Source organism: Sprattus sprattus (genome assembly GCF_963457725.1).
Source record: "Sprattus sprattus genome assembly, chromosome: 3".
Taxonomy (NCBI): domain Eukaryota; kingdom Metazoa; phylum Chordata; class Actinopteri; order Clupeiformes; family Clupeidae; genus Sprattus; species Sprattus sprattus.
In genome coordinates this window covers 7479660-7491984 of record NC_137922.1, presented here as the reverse complement: position 1 = coordinate 7491984, position 12325 = coordinate 7479660, and positions in this window count along the sequence as shown.

Here is a 12325-nt window from a genome sequence, read left to right as displayed (position 1 = left end):
CAAGTCAAACTTCACCATCACCACCCCACCCCACCCCCCCACCTCATCCATACACACTCTGCCCCCCCCCCCCCCCCCCCGCCCCCCCCCCCCCATTCTATCGAGTCAAACTTCACCCTCACCCCCCCCGGCTCATCCATACACACTCTGCCCCCCCCCCCCCCCCCCCCCCCCCTTTCTATCGAGTCAAACTTCACCCTCACCACACCTGACCCGTCACTGCATTACATTCAGTCTCCATTCCTCAGTCTCTTTTCTCCCTGGCTCTCCCTTCATCTGCCCAGCATCCTCTGTTTGAACCACATCCCGCTGTAGTTGCAGGTACTAGCAGAACATGAGGTTGTTGCCCAGGAGGAACCAACCGTGTCTACCTACAGTGGAGATCAAACTGAGTTTGCAGTACAGTCCCAAGAAACTATGGACTCCTTGATATTGTTTTATGGTATCCCAGAGAAGCAACTCACTGTTGAATGTCTGAAGCTATCCTGTATCAGGTGTTTTTAGACAGAAGAAGAGAAGAGAAGAGATCATTTATACTGTTGTAAGAAGAATGATTGTTTGTATGTTGGTATTTTTTGGTATGTACTTACCATGTAATTCGTTATTAGACATGTTAGTTTATAAAAAATGTATAGAGAATGTATTATTTTCAGGTGGAATGTCATTTTTTTGGGCTGAGCGAAAAATGCCATGCACCTGTTTTTATATTCTCCAAAGACTTGTGCAAAATATCATACTGTCAGCATTTGTCCGAGTGCCAAGCACAATGTAATGTCTGCCAATATTATACATCAGAGAGGAATGGTCGAATTAACTAATGTAAATATTAATTAGTCGAGCCAGCACTCCCCCCAATGCTTAACCCAGTGCATCCGTATCTGGACCGGCATGAATGTTCTGGTTTCACAAGCGTATAAGCTAAAGTAAGCTCCCTTGTGAAGCATGGCAGCCAGCCAACGTAGTACTTCCAGGAAAGAGAATCTGCTTCTAGATTGTCCTTTACTGTTTCTTAATGGTGAACACATTACAATCTATTCCTTTTCTTATGTCCCGTTAGTCAATTAATCACATTAAGTAGATTTATGATTTCATCATTTTATTTAAGACAGTTTTTGTTAGAGGGATGATCTGTAATCTGTGCCGACTCCACACCATGTTCCCACTGTGGATCACAATGTTATTAGCCTTACTCATGCACTCCAATTCTGTCATGGCTTTTCTGAAATCAGTGGAGGCAAATGAGGTAATCCTAACTAGTTCAATTTAGCAACACATTATAGGACTTCAGATTTCATAAAGTTTGGTTAATCATGAGATTTACTACAGTCTAGCATGCCTGCCTGGCTACTTCATGTCACTTCATCTTGACAAATGCTAACAAATCAATGACTTGTAACAAGTGTACGAATGCAAATCACAGGTTAAGAAAAATAATAGCTGCTTTAGCACTTTACATATATGTGTGCAAGTTCCAATTTTAAGTACTATTACTTGAATGAAGAGTGTTTTAGTGAACTGGGGTTCACACAAAGACACCCAAAGAGCCCCTCATGCCATTTTAATGAGCAGCAAGAAGAATTCCTTTGAGCAACACACACACACACACACACACACAGACACAGACACAGACACACACAGACACACACACACACACACACACACACACACACACACACACACACACACACACACACACAAACACACACACACACACACACACACACACACACACACACACACACACACACACACACACACACACACATGCATACACATAACAGTGATATCTCAACACAACTTTAGAAACATGATCAAGACACTTAAAATGTTAATGAATTATGCTCATGAGCTGACTTTGTTGTATGTTCTCCTTCTCAAATAGGAATTTCGTCTAATAAAGATCCAGGTTCCTCCGGGCTTGAAGTCCCTTTGCAATTAGTATTCACAGGGACTGCGGAGCAGCGTGCCTATTGGCCACTGTTACAGAAGCACAGTTTAAAAGCGTGCCCATTGGCCACTGTTAAAGAAGCACAGTTTAAAAGCGTGCCCATTGGCCACTGTTACAGAAGCACGGTTTAAAAGCGTGCCCATTGGCCACTGTTACAGAAGCACAGTTTAAAAGCGTGCCCATTGGCCACTGTTACAGAAGCACGGTTTAAAAGCGTGCCCATTGGCCACTGTTACAGAAGCACGGTTTAAAAGCGTGCCCATTGGCCACTGTTACAGAAGCACGGTTTAAAAGCGTGCCCATTGGCCACTGTTACTGAATCATGGTTTAAAAGCGTGCCCATTGGCCACTGTAACTGACGCACGGTTTAAAAGCGTGTCCATTGGCCACTGTTACAGAAGCACGGTTTAAAAGCAGGGCCATTGGCCACTGTAACTGAAGCACGGTTTAAAAGCGGGGCCATTGGCCACTGTAACTGAAGCGCGGTTTAAAAGCGTGTCCATTGGCCACTGTTACAGAAGCACGGTTTAAAAGCGTGCCCATTGGCCACTGTTACAGAAGCACGGTTTAAAAGCGTGCCCATTGGCCACTGTTACTGAAGCACGGTTTAAAAGCGTGCCCATTGGCCACTGTAACTGAAGCACGGTTTAAAAGCGTGTCCATTGGCCACTGTTACAGAAGCACGGTTTAAAAGCGTGTCCATTGGCCACTGTTACAGAAGCACCATTTAAAAGGCAAGACTAACGGCAGCTGAGCCTTAAATCCTACCAGCTGTGATGTCAGAAGCAGTATATCACAGCTGGTGTAGATGAATCAGACACAACACTTTTAAAGCTGAGGGGGGAGTCAGGTTTAAAGACTGTTACAGTCAAGTCAAGTCAAGTCAAGTCAAGTTCTATGCATGTTATTTGTGTAGCACATTTAAAAAAAAACACAGGAGTTGCACCAAAGTGCTTTACTGTCGAGGATAGCAGATTCAAATGATTGAATAGATAAATAAACCAACTAAAACAATTAAAAAGGAATACAAGAAAAAAATTATAAAAACAAACAATTGATGTATGACTAAAATAAGTGAAAAGACTATTCCCTAATTTAGGACCAACAACTGTAAAAGCACTGTTATCCTCCAATATAAAAATGAAAGGAAGATAAAACCAGTGTTAACTAGCTGGTCTTGAAGAGGATAAGGAGTCAATACACATGAAATAAAGATTGCCGCTAGACTCTTCACAAAATAAAAAAAAAACGATATCTTAAAAAAAAACAGGTGTGATGTGATCAAACTCATTCTGATGCAACTTGGAGTGGCTGATGCTAATGCCTTAGCATAGTCCAGTATTGGAGATATAAAAGAGTGACCTTCTCACAATGACCACAGAATATATTTGTCTCTCAAATTTTAATTCTGATTCAAAAAACACTCCCAGGTTCTTTACAACAGGCTTTTGATATGGTGAGAGTGGACAGAACACAGTGCTAATGTCTGCACTGGCAGCTAGGGGGACCGAAGACAATATCTTCTATCTTGGTTTCATTACACTTCAGGAAGCTATTACCTATCCATAACTTAATTATGTTAGTTATAAAGAGGTTGTAAACTGTTATGTCCAGACTTAATAGGAAAATAGATCTGGTTATCATCGGCATAGCAATGATAAGAAATCCCATGTTTCCTGAATATCTGTCCATGGGGCAATAATTAGAGGGGAAACAAAAGGGGACCTAATATCAAACCCTGGGTAACTCCACACAAGAGGGGGGCCACATTCGAGAAGACACCGTCAGTACTGACCACACAGCTCCTATCAAATAAATAAGAAGCAAACCACTCAAACATGCTTTTCTCCTTACCCCGTGGTGTCATGTATTGAAGGCAGCAGTTACATCTTAGAGGACTGAAATTGAACTGCCATTTGAGTCAGCAGTGAGCAGCAGATCATTTGTAACTTTCAAGAGAGCACACTCATTGTGTTGAGGAAGTCTCTGGCATGTCGTGCGTCAGGGCAACAAACATGGATGTTAAAATCTCCAACACTTAAAATTCTATCCACACTGAGCAGCTTGAAGATACCAAACAAACTGTTAAATACTAGAGTTGGTATTAGTTAGAAGGCTGACATAGAACATGTTTCAGTGTTGCCCCACATCTATTACTTAAACTACGCATGCTATCAGATCAAGATATGGCTTAATGCGCTGATAACATTGCGACACCTGTGCATCTATAAATGTGGTCCCCAAAGATGACCCCAAAGCCCAGCATTAAAAGTTCCAGGCTGCTGCCTGTTCTCTAGGCCAAGCCTAACCTCTGCATAGCCTAATTGTTATTTGCTTCAAACAAACAGCTGGCAAGCACCTCTGAAAAAAAAAATCTATGCAAACATTTTCAGGTGAATCAGGGTTATAGGGGATGTTCAAGGGCGAAGGGGACATCAAACAAGCTGAGCGGCAGAGCATGTCATTTGGTGCAAATGGCAAACTGTTTGCGCCACGACCACAAATGTCAGTCACTTGACAGTGAGTGAATCTTTCAAAAGGCTTCACAATGCCGAACCTCTGTCAGCCTAACAAAGAGGCAACAACAGAGCAGCTGGTTGCAGAGTACTTGGAGAAGATTTTCCACCCGATTGCTTTGATGTCTGCCAGTGCTGTTTTTTTTTCATTGTTTGTTTGGTGACAGAAGTGTAAGCGTGTCTACCTGTTTCGTTCACAAGACCTGGTTACAAATCACAGGATCTACAGACACTTGTCAATGTGCTGGCAAATAGAAATTCATGCCTGGAACAAAATTGCTCACATTGTAAACATACACTTTTCTTGTAGAAGGTATACTTATCTGTCTGTTCTATGGGTCTATTAAGATAATCTGTTGAAAGGGAACACTGTCCAATAATCTACAATTTACCAAATGACATTTTGGTTTTATCAGCCTTGCCAAGATACAGATATCGATGTTAGCAGGATTATGAGTGTCTTTCTGTGCTTCTACAAAAACAAACAATAGCCAAGAATAATGTTAAAATAAAAGAGACGCACAAATAGTGAGAGACATGAATTCAGATGTCCGCTCACATGTATAATTACTTGACAAGCAAGGGAGAATTTCAATTTAGAATTAGATTAATTTGTTTGAAATTGTCTTTGCATAAAAGTGGCTAACTGGCAAACATTCAAAATTCTGATGAACCAATCTCAGGAGTCTGATTTCTCCTGTGAATACAAAGCCATGTTTGGATTTCTTGAAAAGCAAGGTGCCCTCAGCTCTCATTTGTCCAGGGTTCTCTTTCCCTGTAAAGAGGCTTTGGTCCAGAGAGAGAGAGAGAGAGAGAAAAGAGAAGAGAGAAAGAGATAGAGGCAGAGAGAAGGGGGAGAGAAAAAGACAGAGGGAGAGAGAGAAGAGAGAGAAAGATAGAGGGAGAGAGAGAGAAGGGAGAAAGAGAGAGATAGAGAGAGAGAGGAGAGAAAGAGATAGAGGCAGAGAGAATGGGGAGAGAAAAAGACAGAGAGGGAGAGAGAGAAGAGAGAAAGAGATAGAGGGAGAGAGAGAAAAGAGATAGATAGAGAGAGAGAAAGAGAGAGAGGAGAGAAAGAGATATGGGCAGAAAGAATGGGGAGAGAAAAAGACAGAGAGGGGGAGAGAGAGAGAACCACAGAGGATGGATTAATTACCATGGTCCCTTTCCATCCACGGCCCATGTGGCCGCCTGCAGGCCTCAGGGTCCACCTAAGCTCTCGCTGTTCCCTCCATCTGCTATCAAGCCCCGTGGAGCGGCCATCTTCTTTCTCTCATGTCGGCGAGGAGACGAGGCCCTGTGTGTCACAGCTTTGATTTCAGTGACATCTTAAAAAGGCTCTAATCACACCAGAGGGTCAGGGCCTAGGCAGTGAGTGGCACAGGCTGCTCTTCTCTACCACAGGTCTGATCCGTGTGGAAAGAAGCGGCCGTATCACGGCTCATCTTTCCCATCAGGACGCTTTGGTCTGGAATTTCTCAATCACTAGTGGCCTGGCCTGGGCCCTCAGTACAAACTGGTAAATGTGTGTCACAATGTGGCCTTAGGCCTCAACGACTGGACCTCTCACGCTATGAGTGGGGTGTTCTCATGTTATGAGGAGAAGGGATCTGGGATTATGCACGGTTGAATTCACCACACTACTCTCAGGAGGAGACACGGCAGGACTGTTTGATTTGATCTATTGTTTTAATAAAGATGTACAGAAGTTAGATTAAACTGTAATTGCAAGAGAAAATAGAATCCTGAACAGCAAATGTCAAGCATGATTCATCGTGGTGTGTATTAAAAAGTATCACTTGAGGCTATATTTCTGTCCTAATGTTGATAGCATTTTTCAATGATGGCATGTTACAGGCAAAGACCTTATTTCAAAAAATCTCATCAGGCCAAATTCCCTTTATTGTTAACAGCATACCTTAATGTCACAACATGCTTTCATTTTAAGTCATTTTGAAATGTCATAATTTAATTTACATAAAAAAGACCAAAAGACTAAACAAAGCAACAAGCGGGTTTTTTCATTTTTTCTTTATCATAATACAAACTTTAAGGGTTTCATCCACTCCAGGTCAACCCTGATCATCAGGCAGGTGACTGGACCCAGCTTTTATGTGACCCTGATCAGGTGTACTGATGGCTGTATTCTGAGTGTGTACTCTTTCTTAAAAGATAGCAGGAAAAGGAGGAGGGGGCAAAAAACTTTCAAGGAAGTTAATCGACCATAGAAAGTTTATATACAGTTTCTATAACAGCAGCTGCCTGAGTATGGTGACAAACTGTTTGGCTCCATGGAGGGACACTGGCCTTATTGCAATGACAGTGACGCAGTGAATTCACATGAAACTTCAGACAGACTGTTTGTTCCCGGAACACAGGTCATTGACCCCTACTAGAGCGCTCCACTGAAATTCAATCAAATCTTTAGCTGTGTTACGGAGCATGACACAAGTGGAGAGTGGTGAACGGCTTCTCAATTTCTGTTTTCAGCTATGTTTGTGTATCATTTTTTAATTACAAGGAATTAATAATGACTGTTCGAGTTATTACAAACATTGTTTCCGTCTTCCTGCAAAAAAAGCAGCTTTAAAATGGATGTCATTTTCTAACATAAAAGCAGTAAACTTTCTATTCGTTTTGTCTTTTATTTTGTATTGTATTCCCTTTCTGTTGGGCGATTGGATCCAGGACAATGCTCTCAGTGGCTCAATTTAAACATAATTAATGCTACTCAGAACTCATACGGCAAAACTTCTTCCAAATCCCCTTTATGTCTTAATTCTGAGTGCCCTGGTGTTTTTAGAGTGTCTGCACCGTGACATGCCGCTGAGGAGCAGAGGAGCAGTGGAGCGAGCCGAGGGTAAACGTGTCAAAAGTTCCCTCTGTTGTAGCAAGGGCACTCCCTGCTCTCTCTGGAGCCCTCTTCAACCCCGCCGCAATATTATCACTTCCTTCTTTGTACCCCCACATCTTACTTGTCAGCCTTTTTACAGCCTTTTGCACTTGTCAGGCCTGCCACAGCTTGATTAGACGTGTCAACAACCTCTCTGTGCCTGGCAGCACTTTGAAATGCAATCCTGCCGGGTGGCATCTTTTGGCTACTGACCCGGGCTCCTCTAGGTCCCTTCACAACCAAACTACACGCATTCTGCTCAGCTACTCACAGTGGCAGGCATTACTAGATAAACTGCATATGTATACAATACTACTACTACTACAACTACTATCCCATGGCTAAGGCCACACTAAACCCAACACTTCATCATACTACTACAACTACTACTACTACCACTGGACTGGATATACTGCATATGTATACACGGTACTACTACCACTACCACTACTTCTACTACTACCTCTACTGCTACTATTACTACCACCACTACAACTACTACTAAAACCAACATTTCATCATACTACCACAGGATATACTGCATGTGTATATTTAATACTACTACCACTACAACTACTACCACAGGATATACTGCATGTGTATATTTAATACTACTACCACTACAACTACTACCACAGGATATACTGCATGTGTATATTTAATACTACTACCACTACAACTACTACCACAGGATATACTGCATGTGTATATTTAATACTACTACCACTACAACTACTACCACAGGATATACTGTATGTGTACAGTATATATAATATACTGCTAAATATATTCTATATACATGTATATACTGCTAAAACTACTACTGGCCAGTACACCCATGGCTAAGGCCACACTAAAACCAACATTTCATCATACTACTACTACTACCACCACAACTACTACTGCCACTATACATACTGTATGTGTATATACAATACTACTACTAAAACTACTACTACTACTACCACCACTTCTACTACTACTGCCACTATACATACTGTATGTGTATATGCAATACTTCTACTACTATTACTACTACTACAACTACTACTACTACTACTACTACCACTACTACTGCCACTATACATACTGTATGTGTATATACAATACTTCTACTACTATTACTACTACTACAACTACTACTACTACCACTACTACTACTAATAATAACAATCATATAAATAAAAGCAACAACAAAAGCAATAACAATAATAATTAATTCACATTGGGAGGCCAAAGATATGAAATGTCGTACGATTAAACTTGCATTGTATTGTCACATCTTTGTATTCTTCTGAAATTTGCCAATGTAGAGGCATGTCTTTCCATGTTTATTTATAAACAGGATGTTGTTAAAACGGTTGTAGTCACTGTATCTAGCCCTTCAGTCACAGAGTACTTACATGTTTAACAGAAAAGATTGGCTATAGTTTTGTTTTTGGAGCCGCATACTCTCTGCTATTTGTGTTCCCAAATAGCTTCTCTTTTCTAACCAGACTGTTCATTGTGAGTCCCATTCCTACATTTCATTACCTTGCACAATACATCCCTTGCTTGATACCAGCTGCAATGAAAAGTTCTGATTATGTTCTTTCACGTGGCAAAGGGACAGGGTAGAAATATGAGTATTCACATGCTTGAATAGGCAGACTGAAAGGCCTCTATTGTTCGCCAACGTTATTTCATAAGGAAAGGGAACCATTTGCTACATTGTGTCTGTCTCCTTCAGAGCCTGGCTGAGTGAATCCAGGGTGAATCATGCTTGTTCCTGTTCTCTTTCTTTCTCTCTCTCTCTCTCTCTCTCTCTCTCTCTCTCTCTCTCTCTCTCTCTCACTCTCTCTCTCTCTTTCTCTCTCCCCAACACTCTCAACACTGTGAAAAACAGAACACACATAATCAGCGTAATGACATGCATTAATTCTCAAATTTGTATATATTTTTTGTGTAGATGCTTGACATGATCAGATTTATATGTAATTGGTGTCATTGTCCTTACAGCAGTGAGATCCATACACTGTGTGCCTCAAGAGAGTATTCCCTTATGTTTATATTTATTTATAATACTGGGTAGACTAATGCAGTGTCTCTCCACCACCAGTTACTGTGAGACTTCTAAACAGTTAATAGCTAAAAACACTGCATGATGGAGATTTTACAGCACAAAAAAAATAATTCAAATGTAGAATAAACCCAAACTACCCTTGTTTCTAGTCATTTAAGCCATTCACCATTAAAATCAAATTCACCTCTCTCATTAAAAGCTTTATAATACTATTGCAGAGATATGTTAAACTTAACAGAACATTTTATCAACTTGTCTTGAAGCCATTCGAATAAATAGTTATTGTCTAAAATGTCCTATCTAAAGCTTACAGTGACACTAATGCAGGTAACCAGAATAAATTGTAAATGTACCGTATGGTACTAATTATATGTTCATAACGCCATATTATATTTCACATTAGCCTTTATAATTGCACAGAAAAGCATATAATTAATCTGTTTGTTACAGTACGTATTTATGTGTTCATGACAAGACAGTATATATAATGTCATGACTTGGTCAACCTGCTATATCATGTTACTTCATGCATAAGCCTCACCATCTTGTATTGTAACAATCTATAAATGTAATTAAAGGTAGAAGCCAGAAAACGGAGCTTAACGTCCAATCAAATAAGACCCCTCCCTTCCACACTCCTGAAGCAATGTGTTGATTGGCTGGAGCTGTTTATGGCTCAGTCTGGGCCCCTATGTTTGTTTCCTGTTTACAAAGCCGGGACTGTGTACAAGCACACAAGGTTATATGAGTGCACACACACTGAGTACCGTGGGGAGCAACTTGCTGAATTTGCCCCAAAAAGTATTGAATTAAACAAACTCCGCCTTTAATAGCATCCAGCCAGACAGCCAAAGGCTAACATGAACTATTAGGATTGTATTATTCATGGGGTAGGCTGGCTGGGGGTGCGTGGGTGGGTCTTATTGTGGGTAGGGGTATAATAATTAGATTTGTGATGTGTAATTGTATAATTGTATTGATTACCCAAAAAACACCAATAAAAAGTGTTAAACATAGGATTGTATTATTAAAGCCTTAAGAACCGTCATGAATACAGACCTAAAACATGGCGAGACTGCTTCAAGAGATATGTTACTAGGTAGGTTAAATGACGGTGATGGCCGCCCCAAATACAGACAGACACTGAGCACCTTGTGCAGGGCCATGTTGTTAGCCTTCTCCACTGACGCTATGGAGAGCAAACAAGCCCGTGCCCTGAGGTGGATTCGTCTGAGCGGACACGGTTGACAGCCCTTAAGCCACAGTGCTCTCATCCCCACCGCTTCGAAAGCCACATGACGTTACCCACGCTGTGCTTCCACCACTCTTCACCTCAGTGTGAGCATTGAAAGTGGCACCAGGAACCGGGAATCCAGAAAAGAAACGTGCTCATACAAACCTAGCGTGATTTGTCATATACCACTTGAGATCACACTGGTATGCACATCAAGCAGAGCAGCTAAGGCGAGGAAACTGTGAAGTCTCGCTGAACTTGAGCTACTGCAAAGTCACCCGCCTTTGGTGGAGTTATCAGGAGGATAGGAGAGGGCAGGCAGACGTGTAACCTCTGCTGTGCAGGAGGCCTCCAAGTGAGTGATAAAGCTGTGGTGTGGGCATAATTAAAGGGACCTGGGTCTCTGGGTTGGGAGATGGGAGAGAGAGGGGAGGAGATGGGAGAGAGGGGAGAGGAGAGGAGAGGAGAGGAGAGGAGAGGAGAGGAGAGAGAGAGGAGAGGGGAGGGAGGAGATGGGAGAGGGTGGAGAGACATGGGCTTGGAAGAGGAGGTAGGACAGGAAAGGATGGGAAGGGATAAGCGAGTATATACTTCATTGATCTCTGAAGGGAAAATTATTGTCATTCTTAAATACATTTCATGGATGTTGTTTGAAATAGAGGGTGGGTGGTTCTTCATCATGGAATCATAGTTCTGTAATCCTCAAAAATAGCGATGGGTTGAACTTGATCACTATTACCCATGGAGGATATTTGACCTGCTCTGTTCAATTTAGCATTATTTGAGGGAAACAGGACAAAACATTCAGTGTTTTTGGTGTTCTAAAGCACTGCATTAAAATATAGGTGTGAACTTTGCAATTTTCCCCTCTAAAGACATCCTTTAAAGACATTTTGATCCTACTAGATCTTGACCAGGACTTGACGACAACCCAGTAGAATCACAATGGCGTCTTTCATTGAAGTTTTGAAGGCTGTTATATAGTGTGTAATTGCTGTGGGGGGGGGTTCATTATTGTCCCACCTCTGAAACAGCACTAAAGGTGGTTACAGAGCTGAATCGGCGCCTGACGTCTAGACTGCTATGTTTTCCGGACACAAACATTTGACATGATAAACATTAACACGTCGTACATGATGCACACCATCTTTGCTTGAGTCTGAACGTTGCTATAAATGTGCATGGCTCGCAAGAACCTACCAACGGTAGGCTAGTTTAGTTCCGATGCATATGATATAACACATTCGGGACAACTTGGAATTCAGAACGTCCAACATGACATTTTCCAGCTCTGACTTTGATAGGTTTGAGCGAACTGTAAAGACCACGATGAGATGGGCACTCATCAGTGGCCTTCCTTCTATCTGCTAGGTATCAATAATTATGATTAATTACATTTTTTCTTGTTCTTTCTGACACACTGCCTCTTCATGCATTTTCTCATGCATTTATAAAAGGTTTTTAACCTTTGATGTAGTCAAGGTCTCTGTTAGGCTCTGTTGGGTCCATCACCATATTGATATCGCTGTCAAATTGATTAAATGATGCACATCACTGAAGCAGGGGGTGTTTTGACTTCAAGTGGTGTTTCAAGTGGATTTGGAGTTGGAAATATCAGAGTTCCTTCGTGGTCTCGAATGTGCCATTATAGGGCAAGCTAAATGTTATTCTA